Source organism: Marmota marmota, unplaced genomic scaffold, assembly GCF_001458135.2.
Source record: "Marmota marmota marmota unplaced genomic scaffold, marMar, whole genome shotgun sequence".
Taxonomy (NCBI): Eukaryota; Metazoa; Chordata; class Mammalia; order Rodentia; family Sciuridae; genus Marmota; species Marmota marmota.
In genome coordinates, this window is record NW_026000080.1 from 4121535 (window position 1) to 4136679 (window position 15145).

The 15145-nt window shown below is 42.3% G+C and overlaps 1 protein-coding gene across 2 annotated transcripts in view; it reads left to right on the top strand.

Annotated features, from left to right (window-relative positions):
- The window catches only part of Lpar3 (lysophosphatidic acid receptor 3), a 98930-nt gene that overhangs the window by 53877 nt on the left and 29908 nt on the right, over positions 1-15145 (top strand). The window lies entirely within an intron of this gene.

Consider the following 15145-nt stretch of genomic DNA (forward strand, 5'->3'; position numbering starts at 1 on the left):
AAGAAGAAGAAGGAGGAGGAGGAGGAGGAGGAGGAGGAGGAGGAGGAGAGAAGGAGGGAGGGAGGGAGGAAGAAACTTGTATATTGGTTCTCATTGAAAAGACACTAGAGACATATGATCCTGCTTTTCAAAGGGCACTGAGGACCTGCCTCAGAGATTTTGAAATCCTACTTACGTATCAACAAGGCTAATTAGCTTCAGTTACTAAACACACACATACACACACACACACACACACACACACACCCCTTGTTTATTGTCAAACAACACATCATGTGAAATGTGCACACAGGGATCAGAAAACGGGCTGGACTTTCTTCTATTTTGCAATGTCTTGAAATACAAAAGAAAAGAAAGGGTGAAGAATTTGTGAACCATACTTTTGGAGCCTTTCACAAACCTTCCTGGTTCTCAGGATGATGTTTTTCAGATGGTGCATTGTTTAGTCCCCAGTTGTCCGTGGGAGTATGTTCCAGATCCTCTAGTGAATGCCCCAAACTGTGGATGGTACAAAGCCTATATGCAGTGTTTTATTCTGTATGTGCATACCAAATATAAAGTTTAATTTATAAATTAAGCAGAGTAAGAGATTAGCAACAATAGCTTACAACTTCAGCATAAAGTTTTTCTTTTCTTTCCTTGTTAAGTTGAAATATCCATCTTTTCACATAGAAGAACTCACTATGGCTCTCTTTGGCATACCCAGATTGTTAGCATGACGACTCTTGTCCTTTGAAGCTTCTGTTAAATTAAATAAGGGTTACTTGAACATGAGCACTGTGATACCATGATAGTTGACTTGGTCACCAAGATGACTAAGTGACTGACAGACAGGTAGCACATATAGTGTGGACATGCTGGACAAAGGGATGATTCACATGTCAGGTGGGATGGGGGAAATTCACATCCCAGGTAGTAAGTCTCACATACATCATGCTAATCAGAATGTCACACATAAAAAGCTTATGAATTGTTTATTTCTGGAATTTTCCATTTAATATTTTCAGACTGGAATTAACAAGGTAATTGAAACTATGAAAATGCAAAAATAAAATGGTGGTGGTAGTGGGTAAAGTAGTGGGATTTTTAGCCAACACATTTTTTAAATGACATCAAATAAAAAGTAATGTCATCATATCTTGCATTGAATAGGTATAAGTTCGTTTCATAACCTTTCTTTTCATGTGTGCATGTATACACTGGATCATGATAAAAATGTATTTCTTGCCACAGGATATAGTCAAGAACATTTGAAAAGTCACGGTTTCTTTTTGGGGCAGTAAAAGGACCAAATTGTTAAAATATGATACATTATTATTGTTAATGGGACTTTGAAAAGTTTTATTATAGTAGTTGAAACAAGAAGCTAGGTTGTTTTTCTTCTCACTTCTTCCTCTCTTCTCTTCACTTAAATTGATGGTAAATAATCAATGCACTGAATTGTTTACATGCTTTTATTTTTACCTAGAGCACTTTGAAGTTGGGAAGTGTCCCTTTTTAATCTGTCTTTGTGTACCTAACATGTACTGCCATCTCTAGCACATGCTTGTTGAGCTCATGATAGAATGGATAAATGAGGAATTGAGATTTAGGGGAGTTAAGTGACTTTTCAAAAGCTGGAACTCAAAGAAGAACCCAGGTTTCCTCAGTTCCAGTTTGACCTGTGGCAGGCTCTGGCTGGGACATGCTGGTGAGGTAGAGAGTGGAAGGGAATGGGTGGGTTTCCTGTTTTCAGTATGAGGAACCAAGGTCTCAGAAGGGTAAGAGATGGAACTATCTTGGGAAGGAGAAATGAAAGGACCAGTGTTGGGTGCCCCTTATTACGAAGTCAGCATGTTCCTAGCTTTAAGCATTTTATTTCACTTAACCCTCATGATAGCTCTGTGCAGATTTAGCTTACAGACAGGAAAACTTGAGTGGACTTCCATGTCTTGGCCCTAGACTCACACTGGTACAAGCACTGAAATTTCATATCCATTGTGTGTTTTATATTCACTTATGTGTTTTATTCCATTTAATATTCATGCCTGCTGTATGAGGGAGGTTCTATTATCATTACCAGATGAGCAAACTGAGGCCCAAAGAGGTTCAGTGTCTTGATCTTGCCCAAGGTTCAAATTCAAGTTTATTGGCTCCAGGACCCCACTTTTCACAGTCAGTTAATGGCCTCTTACAAGTAATGGGGCTAGAATGACCCAGACTCAAGTCATGGAGTTTATAACTTGTATCTCCCCTGAATTCTAGTTTTTTCTAGTTTATTCCTATAATGCTCTTCTAACATTTAACTCACTCTTGATTTGTTCTAAAGATTTTGAAAAATGGTAGTGATGGTTATAACACCTCCAGGGGACCAACAACTCCATACTCGTCATACTCCATAAATTTCGTACTTATGAAAGTAGACTGAAAGAGTATGGGCTTTGGAGACAGGGAGGGAAGTAGATTTAAATCCTGACTTTGTCACTTCCAAGTTGTGTGACCCCCCCCCTCAAGCAATTTACCTAACCTCTCTGTGACTTCTTTTTTCTGTCTGCAAAATGGGAATAATATTAGCACGTTTGGCATGGTAAGTTTTTTTTTTTTAATATTTTTTGTTGTTGACGGACCTTTATTTTATTTATTTGTATGTGGTGCTGAGAATCGAAGTTTTGCCTTGTGCTGTGAGCCAACTATTGGCATGCAAGGGCCTCTCTTATCACTGTGCAGAGTTATATCACACATGCTAGGCAAGCGCTCTACCACTGAGCCACAACCCCAGCCCCTGGCATGGTGAGGTTTTGAGGATTCAGTGAGATAATATGCATAAAGCATACAGTATAGTGTTTAGCACACAGTAAGTACTAAGTAAATATTAGCTACTCTTCTTCGACTTTGATTCTGAAGAGCTTTTGCCTATTCAAGCTGAGTACTCTTTTATTTCTGGTAATGTTACCAAGTACCTTGGAGACAGTGAGGAAAGGCCTACTGTTGGTGTCATCCCAATAGCAGATTTTGTAACATAGACAGATAGCCAAAGGAAAGTTAACCAGGTGTACTTTGCAGAGGCTGGCAAATGGTACCAGTTTCGTTTCCAGAAACCCAGACCAATCTGAGCGCATAGTCACCACAAAACTGAGAAGCTTTGCGCTTGCATTGCTAGTTCTTCTGAACTACCTTCTCCCCCACGAAATTCTGTTAATGATTACTATCTCTGATAGATGATCTTGCATTAATAATTCATTTCACTTTTGCAACATTTATGAATAAAACATTGTAAATAAGACCTTGACCACCGATAATTCGCTTGATTCAAGTACAGCACCTGCATCTGTGTGTGGATGTACTGGACATTCCTTGTATGAAATTGTCCCCATTTTGCTGACAAATCCTATACCAGGGTGCCTTATTAGTCAACTGCCTTTATTTCCTTTGCTAGGATTAAAACATTTGCCCTGAGTCTGCAAAGAACTGGGACCAGAACCTAGGCCTTTTGTCATTGTTCATGGCCTTCATCAGTGAATTGTGTTTGCTCTATTGGATAGAAAGGGAGAGAGGAAGGAAGGAAAGAAAGGAAGAAGGAAGGAACAAACAAACAAACGTGTGCTTACGCACACACACGCACATAGACACACATGCTTAACCAGGAGGCAGGGGAAGCTAACCGGGGAACCTGGGAATTCTGAGACATTTGTTTTCAGCTTTCATGTAGATTCTTGTAGTCACCTCCACAGCACAGAAGTCTGCTTTCAGTGTTAGCCACCTTGCCCTACTGAACACATAACTGAAAAAAAAAATTAGCTCAAGTTTTGCCTTGTGCTGTGAGCCAACTGTTGGCATGCAGGGCCTCTCTTATCACTGTGCAGAGTTATATCAGACAGAGAAAGACTAAATCTTTTCAGAGTGAAGCCTTTGTGGCACCATTACTTAGTACATTGTGTCCAGGGCTGTTCTCTGGTCTTGAAACAACTACTCAGAGAACCTATGTGGCAGACTGTGACCTTCCTGCATCATGACGTGGCAACAGGGAGGGACACATCTGTTTCCTGGGAAAGTTGTGAATGAGTAGATGCCACTGCCTCTCAGCTGCTGCCCCAGCAACAGTTTTGGACATATCTTTTCCCCTTCTGAGGGGGTCATGAGGATTGGGAAGTCCTCAATATCTGATGTTAGAAGGAAAACACCTTCACATTTAAAAAACAAAAATCCATTGTCCCATGTTACTTTATCCTGCCTTTTCAGATCGGCACCTCGCTGCCTCTTCTCACTAGCACAGCATTGTTAGGAATCTGTCTTTTCTTTCTTCTCTCTCTCTCTCTCTCTTTTTCCCCTCTACCATGTGTGGCTGTTGTCATCTCCAGTCTGGCTTTTATTGGTTCTTCTTCCCCATTTCCCTGCTGCTAGTGCCTCCCTTTGCAGTCAGTTTGAAAGTCATTTTTTTCCAGACCATTGTCCTTGTTTCTAGTGCTGTCACTGCTCTGCCTTCTGCCTTCTTCCCTTTCTTCCACATACCCTCAAGTTCTGTTGCATTAAATGCACTTCCAGTTCTGTTGCATTATTCAACTTTCATGTTCCCTTCTTTGAAACATTTTTTTCCTTTGCTTTTCTTCTTTTTATTTTTTAAAATAATTTTTATTTCTACATGGACACAATATCTTTATTTTGCTTGTTTATTTTTATGTGGTGCTGAGGACCAAACCCAGTACCTCACATGTGCGAGGCAAGGACTCTGTTACTGACCCACAACCCCAGTCTGCTTTTCTTTCTTTCTTTCTTTCTTTCTTTCTTTTTCTTTTCTTTTTTTAAGAAAACTGAGACCTTCCTCTTCAGCAGGAACAAACAATTATTGAGTATTTTCTGAGTGCAAGGGACAGAAACATTCCTCAATTTGATCTTTTTTGAGAAGAACGTGCTTGGGGGAGAAGTTCCATTACCCAAACACATCCAACCTTCCTACTAACACCTGACCTCCTAGAAGGCTCAGAATTCCAAAACTCAGCAAAGCCCTCTCTCAGGGCCTTGATTTCTGCTAAAGGAGAAAGTGATTATTATCTGTAATATAATATATCATATATTACTTGTAATATAATATATTATCAGGTCTCACATCAGCAGGCTCACTTAACATCTAGAATATTATGGTGTATTCTCACCTATGGAATTTTATCAAATTCATGTTAGCATTGTTTATACTTTGAAAATTTCAATTGGAGACTTCTGCATTCAGTGTGTAGCTTAGGCAAAAAATGTTCAGCAGGAATCCAGAGTGAGAGGTGTTTTCTAGAATGAAAGCCTCTCATGGACCTGGGGTTCAACATGGAAGCTGGGTAAAGGGAAGGAGAATCAGGAAGTCTAAGCTATGGGGACACCACAGGCAAGCAGCCCTTCCCTCCTGCTCTGACAGTTGTCCTTCCAGCCCAGACACTTGCTCTCCTTTGCTACCAGATTGTTATCATGAGACCTGTGGAGTGTGTGCAGGAAAGATCCCATTGCCTTGAGGAATTAATATCAGTTGAGAGATTTGACCAAGTTCACCTTGTAAATCCTTGCTAGCTTTGGCCAGAGTCCTGGGTTTCCTAGTTCTTGCTGCTTCTAGTGCATTCCACCTTCTTGTCTTGGAGCCTGTTCTTGGATGTCTGAGTAGTAGTGATATAACACAAAGGTTATCTGTTTTTATCAGATCAGACTGGTTACCACCCAATTGTAGGTCTATTTTATTCTTTGTATTTTCTCAACAAGAGATTTCTGCTTTTTTTTTTTTTTTTTCTTCATCATATACATTTATTGACTCCCTCCTACGTTTTAGGCAGTAGATAAGTCTAAGACATGGCCTTCACCCTGAAGGGATTTTGACTCTGTACTTGCTCTGGTGGTTTATGGTTGTCGGGAGATGACCAAGGCTTGTGAGTCAGCAAGTTGTATCTCATGACAGAGCACACACAGGCGGGTCTGCTCCATGTGGCTTTTTCTTATGTCTGACTTATAAGGAACGCTGTTTATGAGCTTATCTGAGAAAATGAGATGGCTCCCCAAAAGATAACTAAAGGAACAAAGAAATGTATGCAAAGGCCAAGTGAGGGGATCCAGGCAAATAAAACAGTCTGGATGCTCATGGAGGCTTTCCTGAGGAGATAGGATATATACTAGATCTTAGCAGAGGAAGCAAGAGACGAGAACAAGGCCTTGAAGATAGGAGGAGTGGCAGGGCAGGAGACAGGCATCCACAGATCTAGGGAGGTCATGCCAGGCCAAGGGTTAGTATTGGGCAGCAGAGACTGTTTCTGGAGTAAAGAACTAAGTAGCAATGACAATTCAGTTTTAGAGGCATCCTGGAGTCAGAGAATGGAAAGCCTTGAATTCCAAGATAGTGTGGACTGTTTTGCGAAAGGAAGAACAAAGACCAGGAAGATACATGAGTATACAAATTGGACCTGAGGTGGGCATAATGCAGTGAGGGGTGGTACCTGTGGCCAATTGGATAGATCATGTCCTATGCAAAGGCATTCAGATTTCAAGTGTTGTTAAAAGATCATGCAGACCGAATTAAGTAGGTCTGTGACCAATCTTCAGGCCCTAGTGAAACTGCCCCACTTACTTAGCAATGAAAAACTCTGTAGGATCTTGAGGGTATTGATGGGTTAACATGAAGGTGGGGTCTGAAAAGCACAAAGCAGAGTTTTAGAAAGGTAAGAGATAGGTGGAAGAAAGAATGATATAGGAGACTCCTGGGAGAGGCCCAGGGCCCTACGGTGGTCAGCAGCTCAGGTGCCAGAGAGAGGCAGAGCTGGTTCTCATAGGAACCCCTGCAGGAAGGAGCCTCTGCCAACAGCAGCACAGTGTATACCAGAGAGACCACCAGCCAGGGAGGCCCATCAGGGCTGCAGGGAGCAGACAGGGAGCAGGTCAGTAGAGTGTGAGCTTCTTGGAATCTGCTGGAAACTTAGCAGGAAGCAGAGATCCCAAAAGTAGATGGCAGAAACCAGAGAAACCTAGAAGTAGGATTCTGTTATGGATACTGAGAGGCAGAGGCAGAGGACAGACAAGAACTAGATTGGACTCATCAAGCTGCCACTTTCCTTAAGGACTCTGAGCTGTGTCCTCTCTCACCTCCCAGCTGGCCTTGACACCCTCCCTTCCTTCATCTGGCATGGACCTTCCTACCCCCTGTCCTTACTTTCTAATTTTCTGCTGGAACCCATTACTTCCATCCAGGTGCTGGGAGCCTGAAGCCTGCTCTCCTGTGTGTTTAACCAGTAGAGTCCAACCTCTGACATTATCTCCTCTTCTAATTACTGTCCTGTCTCCTTGCCATCATTACCGGACTTTTTACCCTTCATTATCTTATTTTCTTAAAACCTCAAACTGTGACAAGCTGGCTTCTTACCCTACCGCTCTAACAACACTTCTTAATTAAGCCTCCATTGCCACATTTAGCTGCCTAATTTGACTTCCCTGTTGTGTGACTGCTGCTTCATGTGACCCTTTGATGCTTTCTGTCTCCTACTGCTCCTTTTTTGTTGCTCCTCCATTTCTGACCATCCCTGAAGTTCCCTTTGTCCCTCTCCTCAGCTTTCCAAGTGCTTTCAAGGTGATCTTCCTCCCTCTTGAGTCTTGAGCCAACACATCCCCGTGAGTGCCTCTGGAGGGAATGTCTCCATCCTTGGACTCTCACATGGTATCCAGCTCCTTCTTTCCTGCTATCTGTTGCAGGCACATCTGGATGTGCTACAGGCATCCCACCTTTTACCCACCCTATAAATTTGTTCCTTGTGTTGCGTTGGATCTCTGCAGAGGAGGCCCCATCTGCCTTGGCTTCCAAATAGAAAAGCTTGGTCGTGCCATCTTGCTCACCAAATCTACATCGTCAGATCCTGCCATGCATCTTTAAGACCTTTGTCTGGATCTGGATTACTTCCTCCAGGCTTTCTTGTTCCAGTCCTCATACTACCAACTGAGGCATCTTCCTAAAAAAGCAGAGTGAACCCTGATCTTTTCATGTCTCCTCTTGTGAAGTAGATGAAGCTCCAATTCCTTAGCTGGAATTCAAGGCCCCTTTCCCATTTCTGTCCCCACACCACTTCTCCCCATACTCCCTTTCACACACATGCAGCCCCTGACACACCAAACTTGTCACAGTTCTGCAGATGTGCAATGACTGCATCATGCTCCTCTCAATTGTTTTTTTTTAAGAATGGCAAACGCATGTCCTTTCTTCAATATCCAACTAAAAATTCTCCTGTCTCCATATTTTCTTGGATTCCCTCAGGCAGAATTAATTATCCAATGCTTCTGTAGTGCACTATCTATGTATGCAAAGTATTTAACTTGTTTTGTTATAATTTGTAATAAAATAACTTAAATAATTTTTGTTAAATTCAATTAAATTATCTTTGCTAAATGTCTACATCTCTTATAAGACTGTGAGCCTGTCAGATAAGACTGTGACTGTCTGTTTTTATATCTGCAATCTCTGGCACACCGTAGGTACTCAACAAGTGCTTATATAATGAACTAACAAACACATGTATTGGTGACAAATGGGGCAGGAACCAACAGTTAATGAAGAGTCTGATCATAAGAACAAAGGGACAAAGAAGGAGAAGGTAAAACAGAATTGACATTTATTGAGCACCTTGAATTGTCAGGCATTTGTATGTATGATTGTCTCATTTCTTTATTTTTTATTTTTTATTTGTTCTTTTTATTTGTATATGACAGTAGAATGTATTTTGACACATTATACATACACAGAGTAACTTCCATAACTTCCCATTCTTGAGGTTGTACACGATGTGGAGTTACACTGGTCATGAACATAGGAAAGTAATGTTCGATTCATTCTACTGTCTTTTGATTGTCTCATTTCTAATAACAACCTTATCAGGAAAAAAGAGAGGATTTTTATTGAATCAAGCACCACATTGTGCTTTTTAATCCTCTTGACAGCTCTGTAGGGAAGCCTTGTTGCCACCATTTTGAATATGAGGAAACAGAGGCTCAGAGATGGAAACCTGCCCCAGGTCAGACATCAAACTGTGGCCAAGCCTCCATTCCAACCCCACTGCCTGACCAGAGAGAGCTGTGCTACCCTCATAGTGCTGGAGCCCACCTCTTAGCAGCGCCAGTCAGGAAACCGGAGAGCTGTGCAGTTGGTGAGAGGCAGGACTCTTCCCTTCAGGGCTCTGCTGCCCTGAGCAGCTTCCAGAACCTCAGTCCTTGTGCTGACCATTACTGTGGGGACAGGTTCAACATCACTAAGGACCTGTCTTACTGATTCTGGACATCATGTCATGATTGTTTCCTGGCAGATAGCTCCTGTGTCCTGGATCTTACCAGGGACCATCATTTTATGAGCTGGGGTGGGGGTAGGGCAGTTCTGGGTAGGAAACCTAATTATCCTGGGATTAGAATTGGCTTTTGTGAGTGACCCTAAAGCATAAAATGAGATTTCTTTGGAAAAGTTAGGACTAGAATTGGGGGACCTCCAGGGTCCCTGGTGATGATTAGCATGATTCCCTCCTTCACAGGGTGGTGGTTACTTGGAAAAGGGTTATATTAATACTACTACAGGGTCTGCTATGTAATTTGTGGGTCCCTTGTTCAAAAAGCAGAGGGGAAATATACTAAAGATACTAAAACATAAAGCTCTTTCCTTTTTCTTCACTTGTCTCCCCTGACTCTCTCATGTTCCATTGCCCCCCTTACAAAAAATAAGTAAACTCAAAATTATTGAGGGTTTCAAGACAGGTTAGTAGAGCTATAAACCAAGGTTTAGCTCCTGTGGGTGCTGACCCCGTGTGACTGGCACCATGGCCCAGCCCATGAGGCTGACCTTGGTGGCTGAGATGAGCCTCTTGGCCTGTGCAAGCCCAGGACCAACCCTACTAGAGTCCATGGCACTAGAGGAGACTTAGCTCTCATTAAAGTAGTTCCTCCGGATTAGGAGGGCCAGCTGTGTATGTTATCTTATGATCAACCTCAATTTAGAGAAGTATTTTCTTAGAGGATTTTTGTCTTCTCCAGGGCTGATATATACTTTTTTCAGACCAAGTTTCATTACCAACAGCCTGGAGCCCTGACAAGTGGCATCCAGCACTGTGTGGTTGAGGAATCCTGCACTCAACTGGTACTCCTAGGGCTCCACTTAGAATTTCTGTGTTTCTGAGCATGCGTAACTAGACTCACCAATGAGTCAGAGGACAGTCTGTTCTCACTCTGTATCTGTTCTGAGCCTTCCTATCAGGTTCGAGACAAGGCTTATGATATAAATGTTATATCCAAACTCATCCTCCTTGTGACTGAGTTCACCTGAAGCAAAGTCCAATGGGACTTGTTGTACAACATGGGCAGTTCCCGCCCTGGCAGGTCAGTGTCTTCCTCCCTAGGAAATGTTCCAAGCTCTTACTCCTAGGGCTTCTTATGCTGTTGAAGGCTCTGGGTCCCAGAGATGCCCTAAGGAGTTTGCTTTTGAGGGTCTAGATGCTGAAGAACATGTGGCAAAGGCAACTGACTATTTAGGAGGGTAGCGTTTGTGTAACCTTTCCTGCCTTTTCTTTGCTGGCCTCTGAATGCAGGTCCTCCTGCCTCAGGGAGTCTTTCTGAATGTGGTCCATATGGACAATGCCAAGAACCAACCGTTGGGTTCTGGACTTCTGCCATGTGGAAGGGAAAGTGACTGGCCTCAGGGCCCATCAGGGACAGTCTGAAGGTTCAAAAGTTGAAAGCTTTCTTGGATTCCTATAAAGCCAGGAATGAGATACATGAGAGAGTCAGGCCTCGTTCTGCTCCACGTGTTAAGGGGATGGTTGGCCTTGGTCTAGGGGGATCTAGTGATTGTGATGTGGAGGGGTTGTGACTGGTGGGAAGTGGCAGAGGAGGATGGAGATTTCTAAACTGAGAACTTTAGTGAGATCTGGCTCTGCAGAACCTACAAAATCCCTAGGGCTAGGCTCCAGGATCTAGGGACTTACAGACAGCCCCAAGAAGCCCAAGGCCTCTGGACAGGGCAGCCATCTTGGATGACTTAGAGACTGACATAACTAGGGCCTGGAGGTTCAGAGAACACAAATGAACCAGCTGAGCCTATTGGGTTCATGGGCCAGAGGCAACTTTGGATAAAAGAATGGAGGGTAGGCTAGGGCTTGAGGTTGCATCAGAGAGTCCTCATTCTCATAAGGTCCCTGGAGACTTATTAGGACACACTAATGGATGTCCTGTATTTACCAGTGATCAGGTTGTGGACTGAGAACCCCTTTCCAAGGGAAGTACGAGACCTAATGCAAAAAACACAGTGTGCATTTCTCCATGGGAGGTAAAGTCCTCAACATCTCTGGGCTCTGATTTTCCCAGAAAGATCTCTGGCCAGTCCCTCAAGATAGAAGCAGGAGTGTCTGAAAATCGGAGGGGGCCCCTTGGTGGAGCTCTTTTAATACTCCAGGACAGCAAAGAAAGGGTCAAAGGTCATGGCAGGGCCTACATTTTAGATAAAGGAAGTAGTACAGATTGAAGATGGACACATTGAGATGGACAGCACCCTTTCTGGGCTGCCACTGTGATTCTGCAGCAGTGGAAGGCTGGAGTCTCTGGCAGGCTTGGTCAGAATTGCCAGATAATTCAGTGGACGGGAGGGACCGGCTCTCTCTGGGCAGATTCCTAGAGGCTGTGCCTGCCTGGAGCATGACAACCGATCAATGTAAAGTGGCAGCTCCTAGATGACAAAGCACAATAACATGTACCCTAGAATGTGTCTAGGAGCCACCAAGAAAGCATGGGGATCTGGGAATGAGAGTCAGGGAGAATGAAATGTATTTCCTAACAATCAGGTGCTTAAGGGTACTTGGCAATCAGTAGTCGGATGTCAGCATCAAGGAAACTGCAGGTGATGGGGCCTGGCCCTTCACATGGGCCAGGATGGGAATCAGGATAAGTGGACATATCATTTGGAAGGACAGTGAGCCCCTGGGAGCCCCAGCATCAGGTTGTCCTGGAGATTCTAATTAGTGGGACTAGGACAGGAAGCAGACATCCAGGTCCTGGTCAGCCAGGTCTGCTAGGCCTGGGACTCCTGATCTCTCCTCATCAAAGGAAAGTTTGCTTCCTGGGCCTGCTGATGGGCTCTGACTGGCATTTGGATTTGGAAAGTTGACATTGTAGAAATGTATCTGTAGGAGGTGATGTGACTCTTTTTTGTCAAGATCACTGGGCAACATATTTAACATGCATGAGCCTCCCCCACCACACACACACACACACACACACACACTCACACACACACACTCCAGTTTCTAATTCAATGTTCTGCTGGTAGTGTCCTGGCAGGTGTACTCTGGAGTAATGACAGAGTTGTTCTGAATGCCCTCTTCCCAGGCAGAAGCATGTGAGAGGCAAGAGTGACTGTGATAGCAGTGAGAGAGGCAAAGAAGAGTGCACCTAAAAGACAATAAAAGGACAGAAGCCTCAGGAGGTGGAGACACACTGGGCACGAGGAGAGCAGCAAGAGCATGGATTCAGCTTCTGACTTTTAAATTCAGTTCACTAAAGAAAATGGTGGTTTAGAAATGAAAGAATCCCAGTGAAACAGGCCCAAAGTGGAATCTCTGCTATTCCCAGGGAACATAAGATATAAGCTCTTTCTAAAACCTCAATACCTAACTCCAACCTTAATATAAACCGTAGAGTGGCCGCCCTCACCCCAAATTTTCAGATTGCACTTTGAAGCTGCACTGTTTTGCTCTGTTAGGATCCATCTGTTAAGTACATTTTTTTTGTTTTCTGCCTGTATATCATAAGAAAATTCTTTCCAAATTTTTGTCATTGTCTCATTCTTTTAGTTATTAGGAATAAACTATTTTTTTTTTGCAAGTTAAAAAAATTTTTTTTATTCGTTGTTCAAAACATTATAAAGCTCTTGACATATCATATTTCATACATTAGATTCAAGTTGGTTATGAACTCCCAATTTTACCCCAAATACAGATTGCAGAATCACATCGGTTACACATCCACATTTTTACATAATGCCCTATTAGTAACTGTTGTATTCTGCTACCTTTCCTATCCTCTACCATCCCCCCTCCCTCCCCTCCCATCTTCTCTCTCTACCCCATCCACTGTAATTCATATCTCTCCTTGTTTATTTTCCCATTCCCCTCACAACCTCTTATATGTAATTTTGTATAACAATGAGGGTCTCCCTCCATTACCATGCAATTTCCCTTTTCTCTCCCTTTCCATCCCACCTCATGTATCTGTTTAATGTTAATCTTTTCTTCCTGCTCTTCCTCCCTGCTCTGTTCTTAGTTGCTCTCATTATATCAAAGAAGACATTTGGTATTTGTTTTTTAGGGATTGGCTAGCTTCACTAAGCATAATCTGCTCTAGTGCCATCCATTTCCCTGCAAATTCTATGATTTTGTCATTTTTTAGTGCTGCGTAATACTCCATGGTGTATAAATGCCACATTTTTTATGTGGCATTTAGGAATAAACTATTTTATTAGGTTGAAGTTAGCCAGTTTGAATTTGTGTGAGATCTCATTTGCTCTAACACCATAATCCGTCTGCGGGTAATGAAAACAATTTAATGGTATGGTCTGAAGGAGAAAGCAGTATTACTCAAGCTATTAACACCAGGGGACTTCTTGCTGACCTCTTACAGTGACCTACAAACTGTGCTTCCAATATTATAGCACACCGAGGAAGCTTGGAATGAAGTCTTGCCTGAAAATATTTTAGAGAATGCTTCGTAGAGAAGACATAAAGAAAAGAAGAGCGGTATAAGTAGCTATACATGAAAGGCAAGAAATGATTTCTAGAATTATCCTGATGGCAAGTTTTACTAGTTTTGAGTGGCATGTCATCAGGGTGTCTGAATTGGGCACAGGAGCTGTCACTGCAGCATTATGCAAATAAAAATTGTGTGGGGTTCCACGGTTTTGTGTTTTGAGACTCGTTGAGAGGACAGGAATGTTCCAGTGCATGAAAACTAGGCAGAACATTTCTGACTTTAACTGGGGCAATGTGACTGGTAGTTCTCTACTGATCCCTTACAAAGCTGAAGCATCTTTAAGGTAACTTTTTTTTAACACTTGGGGCAACTTACATTTGAAATCATCTTGGCAGTGTTTTATGATCAACAGACACTTTCCTGAATTGTGTATTATCCTACTAGAACTCTGGAACTGGGAATTTGAGAGAACTTTGTAATACCAGACTAAAATTAGCTGCTTGCCTGAAGCTCAGGGGTTTGAAGTCTACTCACCCACTGACTTCATGGTAAGAGTAGCAATTTGGTATTATGTTGTGTGGACCTGGTAGAACATGTGGTCCTTTCCCCAGGTTGGTATACCTTGATATGTATAATGGTGGCATGACTGTAATAAACAAACTTTGACAAATTTCTTGAGGATAAAGTATCCGTTTTGCAGTTTAGTAAACAAATTTCTGCTTTTTTTTCTAGAAGTTTAATTTTCCTCCAATAAAGGCATGCTTGTTTTATCAAAACCTACATTTCCTTTCTTCCTCCTCTTTCATCCCCTTCCCTTTTCTCCATCTTCTCCAGCCCTCTCCCTCACTTTTTCTATATTCTTCATCATCATCTTGAATATTATGAAGAGGTTTTCCTAAACTGTTTTGGTTTCTGGTTTGGGGTGCCTCAAAGCATATCATCTGCACATAATTAAAATGATTGATTTGTTTTGGTAATAATGGACCAACACACTTTGCAAGACAAGAAACATAATTTTTTTCAGTACAGTTTTACTTTATTTTATAGTTCAAAGCAATGTGTCACTGCCACTTACTATGATCCTAGTCCCTTTGGTCCTGAACAGGTTTATAGTCTGCAGGGCCTTTGCACCTACCTGCTTTCTGGGGAATATGGGAGATGGAACAAGGGCTTAAAGATGGAGAGTTTGATTCTAGTTCTGCTTTCTAGGAAAAAAAAATTAATGTTTTTACACCACAGTTTCCTCATCTGTAAGAGTTGTAACAGAGTGTATTCTTAGGGATAAATTAATTAGTAATGCTAACAAAGAGCTTAAACTATATACACAACATTGCTTGGAATTTACTTAGTGGTTTTTAAATGTTTTCCATGAAGTTGATTTAGTCACTCAGTAACCCTAAGCAGTAGACAGGCAAGTATTCCATCTTATGGATCAAGAATAAAT